Source organism: Crocodylus porosus, unplaced genomic scaffold (assembly GCF_001723895.1).
Source record: "Crocodylus porosus isolate Cpor-Errol unplaced genomic scaffold, CroPor_comp1, whole genome shotgun sequence".
Lineage (NCBI taxonomy): Eukaryota > Metazoa > Chordata > Crocodylia > Crocodylidae > Crocodylus > Crocodylus porosus.
The window spans coordinates 95,174,003-95,186,773 of record NW_017728886.1 but is presented as its reverse complement, the minus strand read 5'-3'; the positions used below and the strand labels follow the sequence as shown (position 1 = coordinate 95,186,773).

Here is a 12,771-nt window from a genome sequence, read left to right as displayed (position 1 = left end):
AGAGGTGGCCGGATAAGAGTCGGATGGAGTTCAACACAGAGAAGTGCAAGTTACTGTATATAGGGAGAAGGAACCAGCAACACACCTATAGGCTGGGGAATACCCTTCTTGTCAACACGGTGGCAGAAAGGGATCTTGGAGTCATTGTTGACTCCAGGATGAACATGAGCCGCCAATGCAAGGAAGCGGTCAGTGAGGCTAATTGCACCTTGTCGTGTATCTACACATGCATCACAAGCAGGTCCAGGGAGGTGATCCTTCCCCTCTATGCAGCATTGGTCAGGCCACAGTTGGAGTACTGCATCCAGTTCTGGGTGCCGCACTTCAAGAGGGACGTGGCTAGCATTGAGAGGGTCCAGAGGAGGGCTACTCACATGGTCAAGGGGTAGCAGGGCAGGCCCTACGAAGAGAGGTTAAGGGGCCTGAACCTATTCAGCCTCCACAAGAGAAGGCTGAGTGGGGATCTGGTGGCCACTTACAAACTCACCAGGGGGGGCCAGCAGGAATTGGGGGAGGCTCTGTTCCCCCCAGGCACCACCCGGGGTTACTAGGAATAACAGCACAAATTGCTAGAAAGCAGGTTCAGGCTGGACATCAGGAGACATTACTTTATAGTTAGGGCTGCCAGGCTCTGGAATGGGCTCACAAGTGAGGTGGTGCTCTCTCTTACCTTGGGGGGTCTTGAAGAAGAGGCTGGACAGGTATTTGGCTGGGATGATATGATCCCAGCACCCATTCCTCCCCGGGGCAGGGGGTTGGACCTGATGATCTGTTTAGGTCCCTTCTGACCCTAAGTATTATGATATTATGATACGCATGATACATTGAGAGAAAGTAGTCACCCATGTACTTTAGATCCATGCTTATCTTGCTTGAAAAATACTTGGGAACTTATCAAATAATCAAGAGTAGATGCTTTCAGAACAATATATAATGAGGGAACCCTAACTTCAAAACATGCCACATTGAAAAAAGTCATCAACAAATCAAATGAACTTGACCAAATACTGCCAAACACAATTGCCCCATTTTAAATGGATTTTCAATTAACTTACTGAAAGCTACCTTCAATTATATAGGTTCATGGCCAACCTTCCACATCTTCTCTCTCATGTCTAAGAGGCTAAAGGGAAAAAAAAAAAATCACATTTGGATACAAGTGCCTGGATAACACACCACTGACTCTCTCATTTGTGTTCAGTAATGATCACCCAACAGTCAAACAGGAACAGATCAACAACATCAGACTTGCAGAATACAGAACCACCTAGATATAATAGCCATTTACCAAGAGGAGAGCTCTGCATCTTGCCATGAAGCCTATCACAAATAGTGTCACTCCTGGAAGGAGAAGGAATCACAGAATCCCAAACTTGCCTGCTCCAACAGCCCTACGTATATGGTAACGTTATCAACCTATCTGGATGCCTCTCAGCCTAGCAGAGGGGTCCATACTATTTTTTCATCTTTCTTTCTGCCCTACTACGCCCAATATGGTGCAGCTGTATGAAGACCTCAACGCTTTTTTCCACCACCTAAGGTCGAGGGAATATTTTCATGACAGGGAGCCTCTGGGCTTGGGCCTGCAAGTAGGATGCCTGGAAAGGTTTTGGAAACATCTGAAGCTCCACATGTGGGTGGAGGATGTTTGCTGGTAGGGCCATTTATGGTTCTGGGCTCTTAAATTTGGAATTAGTTTTGGATAATTTGGCCTCGAATACAAGTTAAGAAAAAAAATTCCACCTCAGGGACACAGCCCCAATCTGGACCCATCTATAAACTGTTTCCACAGAGATCCATATTCTGCCTTAAAAACAACGTGGACATTGTCATACAATAGGCTGATAAGGGACAGTGCCACTATTGCAAAAGACAAAACAGCATATATACAGGAAGCCAAGAGACAACTTTCCAACAGGGTGTTACCAACTTCTGACTGAGAACCCCATGGCACAATATCAGAATGAATGAAATAAACTCCGAATGAAACTGTGTCTGGAAACACAGAAAAGGATTACTGCTTCAACCTTCTGTGAACCCAGGCCAAGCAACTTTTACTTATTACCCAAGATCCACAAGCCTGGCAATCCAGGACACAACATTATCTCTGGCATTGGCACCATCACAGGAGAGAGTTTTTGGCAATGTTGACTCTATCCTATTTCCATATGCCACTGGAGCTGCCACCTATTTGGAAGACCACAGATTTCTTAAAGAAACTGGGCTCCATTGATAAGCTGCCAGCAAATGCCATATTAGCTACCACAGTGTCATGTCTCTATACACCAACATCCCTCACAGATATGGATTATAAGCCATGAAGAACATAAGCCTTGACAAGAAAACCGCTTCTGTATCAATTAAGCTCTCCTGCATTTTCATCACACACACCCCTATTTCACAACTCCCTATACCTACAAACAAATGGGACTGCCATAGGCACATGTATGATCCCTCAGTATGCCAACATATTTATGGTAGACCTTGAAGTTAATTTCCTCTGCAGCTGCCCCCTCATCTCCCTAGTATACCTCAGATGCATTAAATGGCATCAGCTTAACATGGACACATGGGAAGGAATCTCTAGGGAAAGTTCACCAAGACTAATAATTTCTCTCTCTCCATCAAACTAATTCTGGAATATTCCACACAGCAAATTTATTTGCTAGGCACTACGGTGGAGGTTTGCTGTGGCCACATCACCCCCACATTGAATCAAAAACCTGCTAACCACCACAGCTACCTTCATGCCACCAGCTCTCATCCCAAGCTAAATCCATTATCTACAGCCAAGTTCTACATTACAACTAGATCCACATCCACTGACCAGGATGAACACCTTAAAGATCTAGATCAGGGATTCCTACGATTACAATAGTCCCAAAACTGTACCCACTTCAGTCAACAAAGCCAGACTCAGACCTCACTTTGACCTGCTACAATACCAACCCTGGGACAAGGAAAATTGAATCCCTCTAGTTGTCACCTTCATCCCCCACCTTAAACAACTACGACACATTATTAAATGATCTCCAACACCTCCTAGAAACCTTTGGGGACAAGCCTGTCCTGACTTACAAAAGAGCCTGAAACCTCAACTGGCATTTCTCAAACAACACAGACTAACTCCCATCTTCACCTAGCACCAGACCTTGCAATGGGTCTAAATTCCCTGCTGTATCCCCACATCAATACAGATCAGATCATCACTGGACCTAATAAAAAAAAAGTCATATAAACACCTAAGGTTGATTAACCTGCAATTCTACCAACATCATATACAGCAGTGCCTGTTTACAGTGCCCCTCTGCTGTCTACATCAGACAAGGTGTGCACAGAAATTGTTTTGTTCTCCATTAAAAACACTTTATTGCCATGACTTAACAGAAGTGCACAGCTTTGCAGCACTTCAGAAATGGGTACAGTGCTTTAAATTAACCCTCATTAAATAAGTTATTAAATTTGAAGCACTTTTTCAACTTACAGCGCTTTAAATAACTGCTGTACGCTGGTCAAATTTTGGACCAGTGGAGAAGCCCCAGGAGACTGGAATGCCCCTTTGCCTCCTAGCATGGAAAGTGTAGGGTGGCTCAGAGGTCCTCCTCCCACACCAAACAATGCCCTTCTGCCATGTTTCAGAGTACTGTAACTCACAGGGCTATAAAAAGTGCTCTAAATTACAGTACTGTAAAAAGTGCATAGAGCATTTCTATACACACCCACAGACAGGACAATCCCTACATGTAAGAATGAACGGATGCTGATCTGACATCAGCTGCAGAAAGACAAATGTCTGTGGCAAAACACTTCATTCCCCCTAGATACTTCACTACTGAGCTCAGGATTGCTGTTCTGGCAGGGGGAAGGGGAGAGGGAGGGGAGTATCAGTGTCAGTATCAGTGGGAAATTGCAGAACAAGGAACCTACCACAAACTGTATTGTGTTAAATATGGTTTAAGCAGGAGCTATGGATTCTTAGCTCATTACCTGGATTAGCTTTTGTGACCCCCATTTATAGAGGCATGATTTTTTTGTATTCAACAGCCTACTTCAACTGATGCTATGAATGGATTTACAGAGAACAGGAGTACCTGGGAGCAAAAAGGAATAAAGTCATTTAACTACGAAGGGTAAGGAAATGGGGAAGGGATAAACGGAGAGGGTAGTGCTACAGTGGGTTCCTCTCAGCGTGCACGAAGCCCATGGCGCTTCATTCAGGTAATAATAAGCAGTGCTTACTAACATGGTGACCAGAAAGAAGTGCAGTAATTGCCTCTGCCACTGAAACCCAAACCCACAACTATCAAAAAAGGTTTTCCAACTGTAATTGTAATTCAAGTTTGTGGCACTGGAAAGTGTTATGGTTCCTCACTGAAATCAGATAGTCAAAATAATTATGGCTGCCAAATAGAGTCTTTTATCTTAAATTGTCTAAGTGATGCCTACTATCACCTAAATGGTCATTAATAAACCCCTCACTCTTGCGAGATTACTTCTAAAGTTCCACGTCTCTGAGCAACTACAAACAGTTGCCAATTATATATTTTTTTAAAGAACATGGAATTTCTCCCCTAAATTGAAATAGTTAGAGGTGCATGATGGGCAGTGTTAATTCCTGTACCAGTGACATATTTCAGTGGCTTGGGAACCATTAAACTAGATTAATATGCATTATGCCAAAGGTGTTCTGTGACCCCCCTTTATGATGGGATGCAGTCATTTATTCTATGCATAGCAGATTATCAGAGATCAGACCTTCTAACCTTCATGCCATGGATCAAAAAGCAGTTGTAGATATTTTTAGAGCTCAAAAATTAATTATTTCCATTTCTCTCTCTCTTTGTTGCTACGTTGCTTAGACTACTTTTACAGAAGGGATATTGTTCAATGGTATCAACATTTTTTAAAGAACCCTACCCTTTAAAAAAAAAAATTACTAACTTGTTTCTGCGAAATAGGTTTAAAAAAGTGCTGGTACAGTATAAATGTTTTGTTGACATAAGTTTGACATATTTGACAGCTATGTCAGTAACCTCATTGACTAAAATTAAAATCCTTATTCCAATTTACCACATCATCTTGTGCCACACAGGTAGAGTATATACCTAGTACTGAACTTATGGAAAAGACTAAATTGAATATAAATATATATCTAACATTCCAAGTTAAATAACATTAGTTTTTCCTGAAGGAAAAAAAAGATTTAGTTAATTAAATTTATATAAAAAAGCACCAATGGCATCTTCCTATTTCTTTCCATGATTTGTTCACTTACATTGGTAAATTAGGTTTACAAAATAAGAATCTGTTTCCTTAAAATGTTATTGAGCAATATTTGGTTATTGTTCTTTTCAACTGGGGGGAAGGGAGGGAGACTAAGAAATCAAATACTACCCCTTAACAAAAAAATTCACTGGTACACCTATATGTTAGGGTGAAGTTACATGTCATACTTAGACCATACTAAATCTGTAGAATGTTAAGCATTTTTAAAGTTTGAATGTGCTGTGAGCAGTTGCCTAAGGGTCAATACCTTTTCCTTGCCTGCACTGCCACCACTAGAGAGAGTCATGACTAGCAACCAGGACACTCAAGTTCTATCCTTGCTCTGGGTAGGGAAGGGGGCTGGGAGCTGTGCATCCTGGGATACTGGAGGACTGCAGGTTGCTCATGTTATCTCCATGGAGCAGACTCAAGTTAGACCCTAACTTGAGCCACATAACATGGCCCAGATTTAATCCTTGTCTCAAGTGTTGTAACTTTGAGACACTCAGAAGGGACTTAGCATCATTCAGAGAGCTTTAACATGACACTCACATTTTAAAGTGCCCTAAGTATGGTTTAAGTGCAACATGTAACTTCATTCTTACATAAACACTAGATTTAGAACACAAAATCTGACTTGCTTTTAGATTGATAAAGTTGACAGAGTATGTCCTACAGCAAGGCTACATTCATGTTATTGTAAGCATATGCAACTCCACAGAGTTAGTGAAGTTGCAGTCCTAAATTCCAGCATTGAATGGCATCATAAATGATAGACATAGTGTGTAACAGTGTGAAAGCAAAGCATTCTCAAATATAATTAAAATATTATATGCCATAAATGTAAATGACTACTTTAGGAGGAAAATCTACCAAGTCATGCAAATAAGACAAAAATGACAAAATGTGTCTTAAATAAAATAACATAGTAAGGACAGTGGCCAATTCCAGCACAGAAAGACACATGGAAATACCTTTAAATCAGGAATAGCATATTATTAGTAAACACTCTTCAAAAGAAAAAAGAAAAAGCCACCTGTAAGTAACATGTTATCAACCTTTGTAAAGGACAATGTTCAGTTTTCAGATGACTGCCCCGTTACTGGATACCAGATCATCCATTCCTGGGAATTTGGAATTGTTCAAAAACGTGATTTTCTTTTGTTCATTTCATCATGACTGCAGTACCTAGTGATAGCACAGGGCTCTTTCCCACTTCCTGAACAAACTGATTGAAAGTGCTGTGCAATTTTGATAATGCTTTTTGGTAGCTTGTAAAGTAATAATTTTGGGGGCTCTAGTTGCTGATTTCAAAGATTTTATATGGGAAGGAGAGATCAGTATTTGCATTGCATTGCACAGGATAGTTTTACCATCTCATGCATTTTGAGCCGAATAGCTGCTTTGTAGTAGTACATTGCAATTCATTCTATCGATGAGTTCAGGTAGTGTTTAAGTGGGGGTCTGTCACTTGCCCAATACCTTGTCCTCTGACTAGCAATTATGTTTGAACACCAAATCAATCCCATCTTCCCAGCCCCTGCTTTAGTTTTGCTTTCCTAGATGCAGCTAGGGCTTGTCCCTATTCATATCTCAGGCTAGGGCAATGGCTGAAATTAGCTTTTTTCATTTCCTTTCCAAACCTCGTGTTGCAGGGACAGAGGGAAAGGAGCTTTCCCTGAATGACTGAACTGTTTCAGCTCCTGCTTCCCTACTGGGAGGATAGGAAAGCAAGAAGGAGTTCTACCTGCTTCCCACAGTATCTCTGGTCAGCTAGCCTTCCCCAAAGGACAGAAAAATAAAGAACAACAAATAAATTAGATCTCTTCCCCCTAGCCCTGCCTTTTTCTTATCCTCTTTAATTCCTTGACTCACTTATTAGAAATTTTATTTTCTGGATCCATGATCCCTTGCAACTAGATGCACTTTAAAGGCAGGGTCATGGCTGTGCAAATAATTCACATCAAAACTTCTAACCCACTGAAAAATAACCTGGGACTGAGGTTTCATTTCACTCTTGAACCTCAACCTACATTTGTGAAAGACCTTCCCATTTCCCACATTTTCTACTTCCAAAAAAATCTCTCTCAGCAACCTCTAGGGTTCCTTTCCCAACTTCAGTAGACATATGAGGTAGGTAAGGTTACTAGTGCTAGAGGGGAAAGCAGGGGAGACAGAACTCTAGTCTAGAGCAAGCCGAGTTCCTGAAGGCCCCTCCAGACAGGGTATATGATCCCAGTGAACCTGCAGCCTGGGAGCTCAGACCTCTGTGATCCAGCTTCCAATCTAGCATCATGCTTGCAGCCCAGGACTCCAAAGACCTGTCAACAACACTCAGGGTCCTGGACTGTGTGGGTGCCGGACCTTTGAAGAGTGAGAGGACTCCCTGCATGAAATGGTAGAGGGTCTTTGGAGAGGCGGTGTCTGTGCACCTGTTAGCTTGTAGTGAGCTCCCTCGTTCATGCCTCCATGCGAGCCATGGAAGTAGGGACTGATGGTGGGGGGCATGAATGCCACATGCCCCCAGAGGCTGGGGGTACACAGCGACCACCTGCAGGCAGCGGCGGCAGCGGGAGTGTGGCAGTGGTGAGCTCCTGCAGGCAGCCACAGAGGTATTGGTGGCAGAGGAGAGTTGGCAAGCACCAACTAACAGTTGGTGGTCACCTGCAGGCCAGCAGTGATTGGGGACCACCTGCAGATGCTGCTGGAGGTGTTGGCAGTGAGGAGAGGTGAGTGGTGACCACCTGCAGGCTCTGCTGGCAGTGTCAGCAGTGTTTTTTGCACCTCCACACCCCCCCCATGCCTCACCAATGGCGGGGTGGAAGAAGAGAGCCCAGTTCTGATCAGTCACTGCCACCAATGGAGGTTATCAAGGAGCTTTGTTCCCTTTGCTGTCTGCAGGCCAGGAACTTTGAAGAACAGGTAGTGCTGCACCTTTAAAGGACCATTGGGACCTTTAAAGGGTTTCCAGACAGTTTGAGACCAGCTGGGCTTTTTTGCTGCATGGGAGCTGGGCTTGCAAGCCTGGTCTGGCTCCCTGATAAGCTCCTTTGGCTGTGGAAGGAGCTATGGAGCTGCCCCCCCAGCACCCCCTAACTAGAGCAGATGTCTTTCCTGTCTTCCAGCCAAGGGGCTCTGAATATGTGGTTGCCCATGACACTTATTTTCATGGTGCTACCAAGTTTGAAGGCAGCCTATGTAAGGTGTAGAAAGACAGCTGTAGAAATACCCTAAGCATGCATCCTGGGAGCCTGGGGTACAAACAACACTATTACATTAAATGGCAGAATTAGTTCTACTTGTCTGGATTGCAGAATACTGTAAGGCAATCCAGCACGGCAACTGTAACACAGTTGCATGCCATGAGTTGGTATACTTCAAAGTATTAGTGATATTTCCAGTACAGTATGTGCTGAAAAATCAGGTGCATAAACAGATGAACAAAGTAACATTTCTAAAATCACCTTGGCTATATCTTTAAGAGTATAGCATTCTGTTCCAGATATTATAACAGGAGATACCATCTAGAGACCTGAACTATGTACATGGCCCTCTCCCTAATGCACTTTGTGAGCTGACTGCTCCGTGAATCATTTTCTTACCCAGTGAAACAGAACAACATGTATCCTCCTTCCCAAAGTGCTGTTAAGCTCTAAGAAAGTGTAAAGAGTTTTCAGTGGTTTTATTACCCTTTCCCCCAAAAGTTACTTATGCAGAGACAGAGCTTGTTTTTGTTTTTTCCCCACTCAGGGTAGTACAATTACTTGGAGGATTATTTAGACTGTGCCATTTAATCGGTAATAGAACTTTGGAGATCCAGATAATCCTCCTGCTTTGACTCACCTCTTCCCGGAGCCTAACTGAAATCTCTCATAATTCTTGCACACTGAACAGATTCAGTGGACCTCCAGGAAAAATAATCATCAAACAAGTGAGGACTTGTTTTGCCTGCAGTAAAATGTTGTTGTTTGGAAAATGTTTTAGACAAGTTGGGGTGCTCAGGAAAAATAATAAAACAGAGCAAAGGGGCAAATCTCCCATCCCTGAGACTTCCTATACTGTAGATGCTCAAAATTCAATGATTCACAGAGGTTGGAGGCTGTAAAGTTTGAACCACCCCTGAACTCTGGGTCCCTTCTCAAGTGTGAGCTCCATAAAGGTCAACCCCCACAGAACATAGAATCACAGAAAAGTAGAGGTGGAAGGGACTTCAGGAGGTCATTTAATCTAAACCCCTAATCCAGGAAGAACCATCCTTACCTAAAGCATCCAGAAATCAAGAGCATTTAATATGCTCTTAAAAAATTCTGAGTACAGAGATCCCACAACCTCTCCAGGTACCATGTTCCAAGGTGCTTAACCACCCTCACAGTCCTTAAATTATTCTAATCTAAATTTCCCTTCCTGCATTTTAACATTATAGCTTTTGACCTGCAGCTAGTGGTGCATTTGCCCTTCCATTATCCCCCTTCTCCAGCTGCTATTGCCACTGCCCCTGGCTGACCCAGGAGTGAAGGAAGCACCAGAAATGCTCTTGGTTCCACTCCAGCCCAGATACACAGCGAGTGTTAGCAGGAAGTGGGTTCCCCCTCCTTGCCCAGTCCCTTTGGTATTTCTTGTCAGTCTGGGAACAGGAACAAGCAAGGTGAACCCACCCACTGCCAATGTCCCTGGCTGTCTCCATTTCCCTGTACAGGCACTTGCTATCCCCTCCCCTCCAAACTACCAGCCCCAATTGGAGCAGGGCAAAAGCATCTGGGACAGTAGCAACAGCAGGCAGGTCTCCCCTTCGGCACCCAAAGACATAAGCAGATGGTGGTGGTAGAGCGTAAGAGAAGAGGGGAGATTCCATTGAACAGAAGGGAAGGGAGGTGCTGAATGAAGGGCATAGGAGAGAGATTCTTGCCTGATTTAGGGACTTTTACAAAAGGCCCTGTGGCATGCTCTGCCTGTCCCAGCTGGGGAAAGAGGCTGGGAGCAAGCGGTTGCAGCCACCCCTACAGTGCCAGTCACTGCTCATGCACTGTGCTTTTTAAAATCCTGGATCTACCTATGCCTGTAACCACAGCAAACAGTCTAATCTCCATCTTCTTTATAACAACCCTTCAGGCATTTGAAGTCTATTGTTAAATCCCCCTCAGTCTTGTCTTCTCCAGACTAAGTAATACCAGTTCATTCAGCCTCCTTCCTAGACTCAGAACCATTTTTGCTGCTCTTTACAAAAGATTTTGTACTTATTTTTCTTGAAGTGTGGGATCCAAAACTGAATACAGCACTTCAGGTGCAGCCTTATCTGTGCCAAATAAGAAGAATCACTTCCCTAGATTTGCAAGCAAACACTCCAGTTAAAACGGCTCAGTATGCTATTGGCCTTCCCCCCACAACAAGAACACACTCTTGGCTCATATTCAGGTTCTGGTCAACTATCTCTGAAGCTCTTTTTCTGTAGCAGCTTTTTGTGTAGTGACCAAACCAGTCACTCTCCAGCCCATATTTGTGCAATTGTTCCAGCCTAAGGACTTTGTTCTTATTGAATTCCATTTGATTGATGTCAGACTTTCTCCAGTTTCAGTCATAGACAGAAGATGTTTTAGAAAATTGATATTGAATTTGTATAGTCTCATCTCATTTCCCACAAATCTAAAATTTTAATATGATTTAGATATAAAAAATATTTTATCTTCTATTTCTTGAGAAATCATCAGTGATACTTAAAAGCAGCTGCCAAAACTATAGCAATTCCCCAAGGATACAATTAAAGTCTACCCTGTGTAGAGTCCTTAGGATAAATTTTTCTCTAAAGGCTACCAAAACACTAGAAAGGACTGAACAATAGTGATCGCTACTAGCATGGGGAACAAATGAAAACAAAAGAGCACAGAATGTGTGGATCATTTAGCTTTACTTCAATGACCATGACTTTGCAAATGATCCAGTGTTTATTAAACATAAAAGTTTCCATTTAGCCAAGCTGTACAAGTGCCAAATATAGTTCTTCAATAATCAGGAAAACTGGTTACTCCTGATAAGTATTCTTTACAATGTGTTCTCTCTCAATTGGCACCAAAAAAAAGTCATCACTATCACAAGAGTGTAAGTTACTGCCGTGTTGGTCTAAGGTTATAAGCAAGACAAACTTCTTTGGGTAAATCTGATATCTTTTATTAGACCAACTCAAATAGTTGGAAAAATTCTTCTTAGCAAGCTTTCAGGCACAAACACCCTGTGTCAGGCTGAGGAAGCACAGGTCTTCTGCCAACATTTCCTGATGATGAAGTGTGTTTATGCCCAAAAGCTTGCTAAGAAGAATTTTTCCAACTATATGAGTTGGTCTAATAAAAAAAATATCAGATTTACCCAAAGAACCTTGTCTCACTATCACAGGAAATATTCTAACAGATAAAGTAAAAGCTTAAGGTCAATTAAGAATGCAGATATATAAATACTAACATTTGGTTTAAAAACTGTTAATCTATTTAATAAATCAATAGAAATAAAAATATTTTAATGGACACAGTATTAACTACAAGTCATGAGCATCAAACATACAGCACACAAAGCTGTTCTATCCAGTCTGCTAGGCTACTAGTGGGCCAAGGAGTTTGGGGTCATGGCCTGCACATGTCTAATACAGTCATGTAGCCCCCTTGGCCTACAGTCACTAGCTCTAACTCCACTGCCTGTGCCACTTGCCCTGTGGTCTAGATCTGTCCTGGGGCATGAGGGGAGTTTGACACCTGTGACGGCCAGAACCAAAGGGATTAATAAGCAATAAATATGTGCTTCTTGGAGGCATTTGGTATTTTGCCTAAACAGGTAACATTAGTTAATATAAAGCTTGTAATTTTGTAAACTGCAAATGTAACTTGTCTGTCCTAAGTTTAATCAAAATGATAAATTAACTGTTTGTGGAATTGACTGGGCCCCATAAGCAAAGCTGTAGCTGCGAGATTAGAAGACCTAACATTTTTTTGCTCAGGGTTCAGCCTTGATGATAAAACTGGATCCACCTGCCTGGAACACCCAACACATTCCAGGAAACCACATCCCAAGAAAGCATATTCAAAAAGTACGTGCATCAGCCGATCAGTAGGAAGGAGGGAACAGAACGGTCATTTCTGTTCCACGCCCGGACTCCTGGTGTGAGGATCGGATCCTAATCAAGGGACCTTCCCTGGTAATCCCTCTGACAGCATCTATCACGAACGCCTGACTTCACTGGAATCAGTTGACGCATACCTGACATCGAGGGACTACTGATAAGTTGCCAACCCATGTCTATCTGTTGTTTTGAACAGCCCAGTGGCAAATATCAGCTGGCCTGTGACAGAATTGATCCATCTGTTATTATCTGTTATTTACTATTAGCTCTTTAATACTGAATTATCTGCTTATTGCATTTATCTTTGTTAACTGTTGTGTGTGTGTAAAAGCTATAATAAATTTGCCTTCACTTCACGCCCAACTTTGCCTCCTTGATCTGAAACTGAATCAAACAGCCCAGTT

At 42.6% G+C, this 12,771-nt stretch overlaps 1 protein-coding gene and 1 long non-coding RNA gene across 2 annotated transcripts in view; one reads left to right on the top strand and one right to left on the bottom strand.

Annotated features, from left to right (window-relative positions):
- LOC109312998 overlaps positions 1–12,428 on the top strand; it is a 14,958-nt gene extending 2,530 nt beyond the window's left edge. The window contains exons 2-3 of the long non-coding RNA XR_002101948.1: positions 4,045–4,130; positions 12,245–12,428. This is a non-coding gene — a long non-coding RNA (uncharacterized LOC109312998). The remainder of the gene's footprint in view (positions 1–4,044; positions 4,131–12,244) is intronic.
- Positions 1–12,771, bottom strand: part of CNTNAP2 (contactin associated protein-like 2) — a 1,403,431-nt gene that overhangs the window by 1,255,847 nt on the left and 134,813 nt on the right. The gene's annotated exons all lie outside the window — the stretch shown is intronic.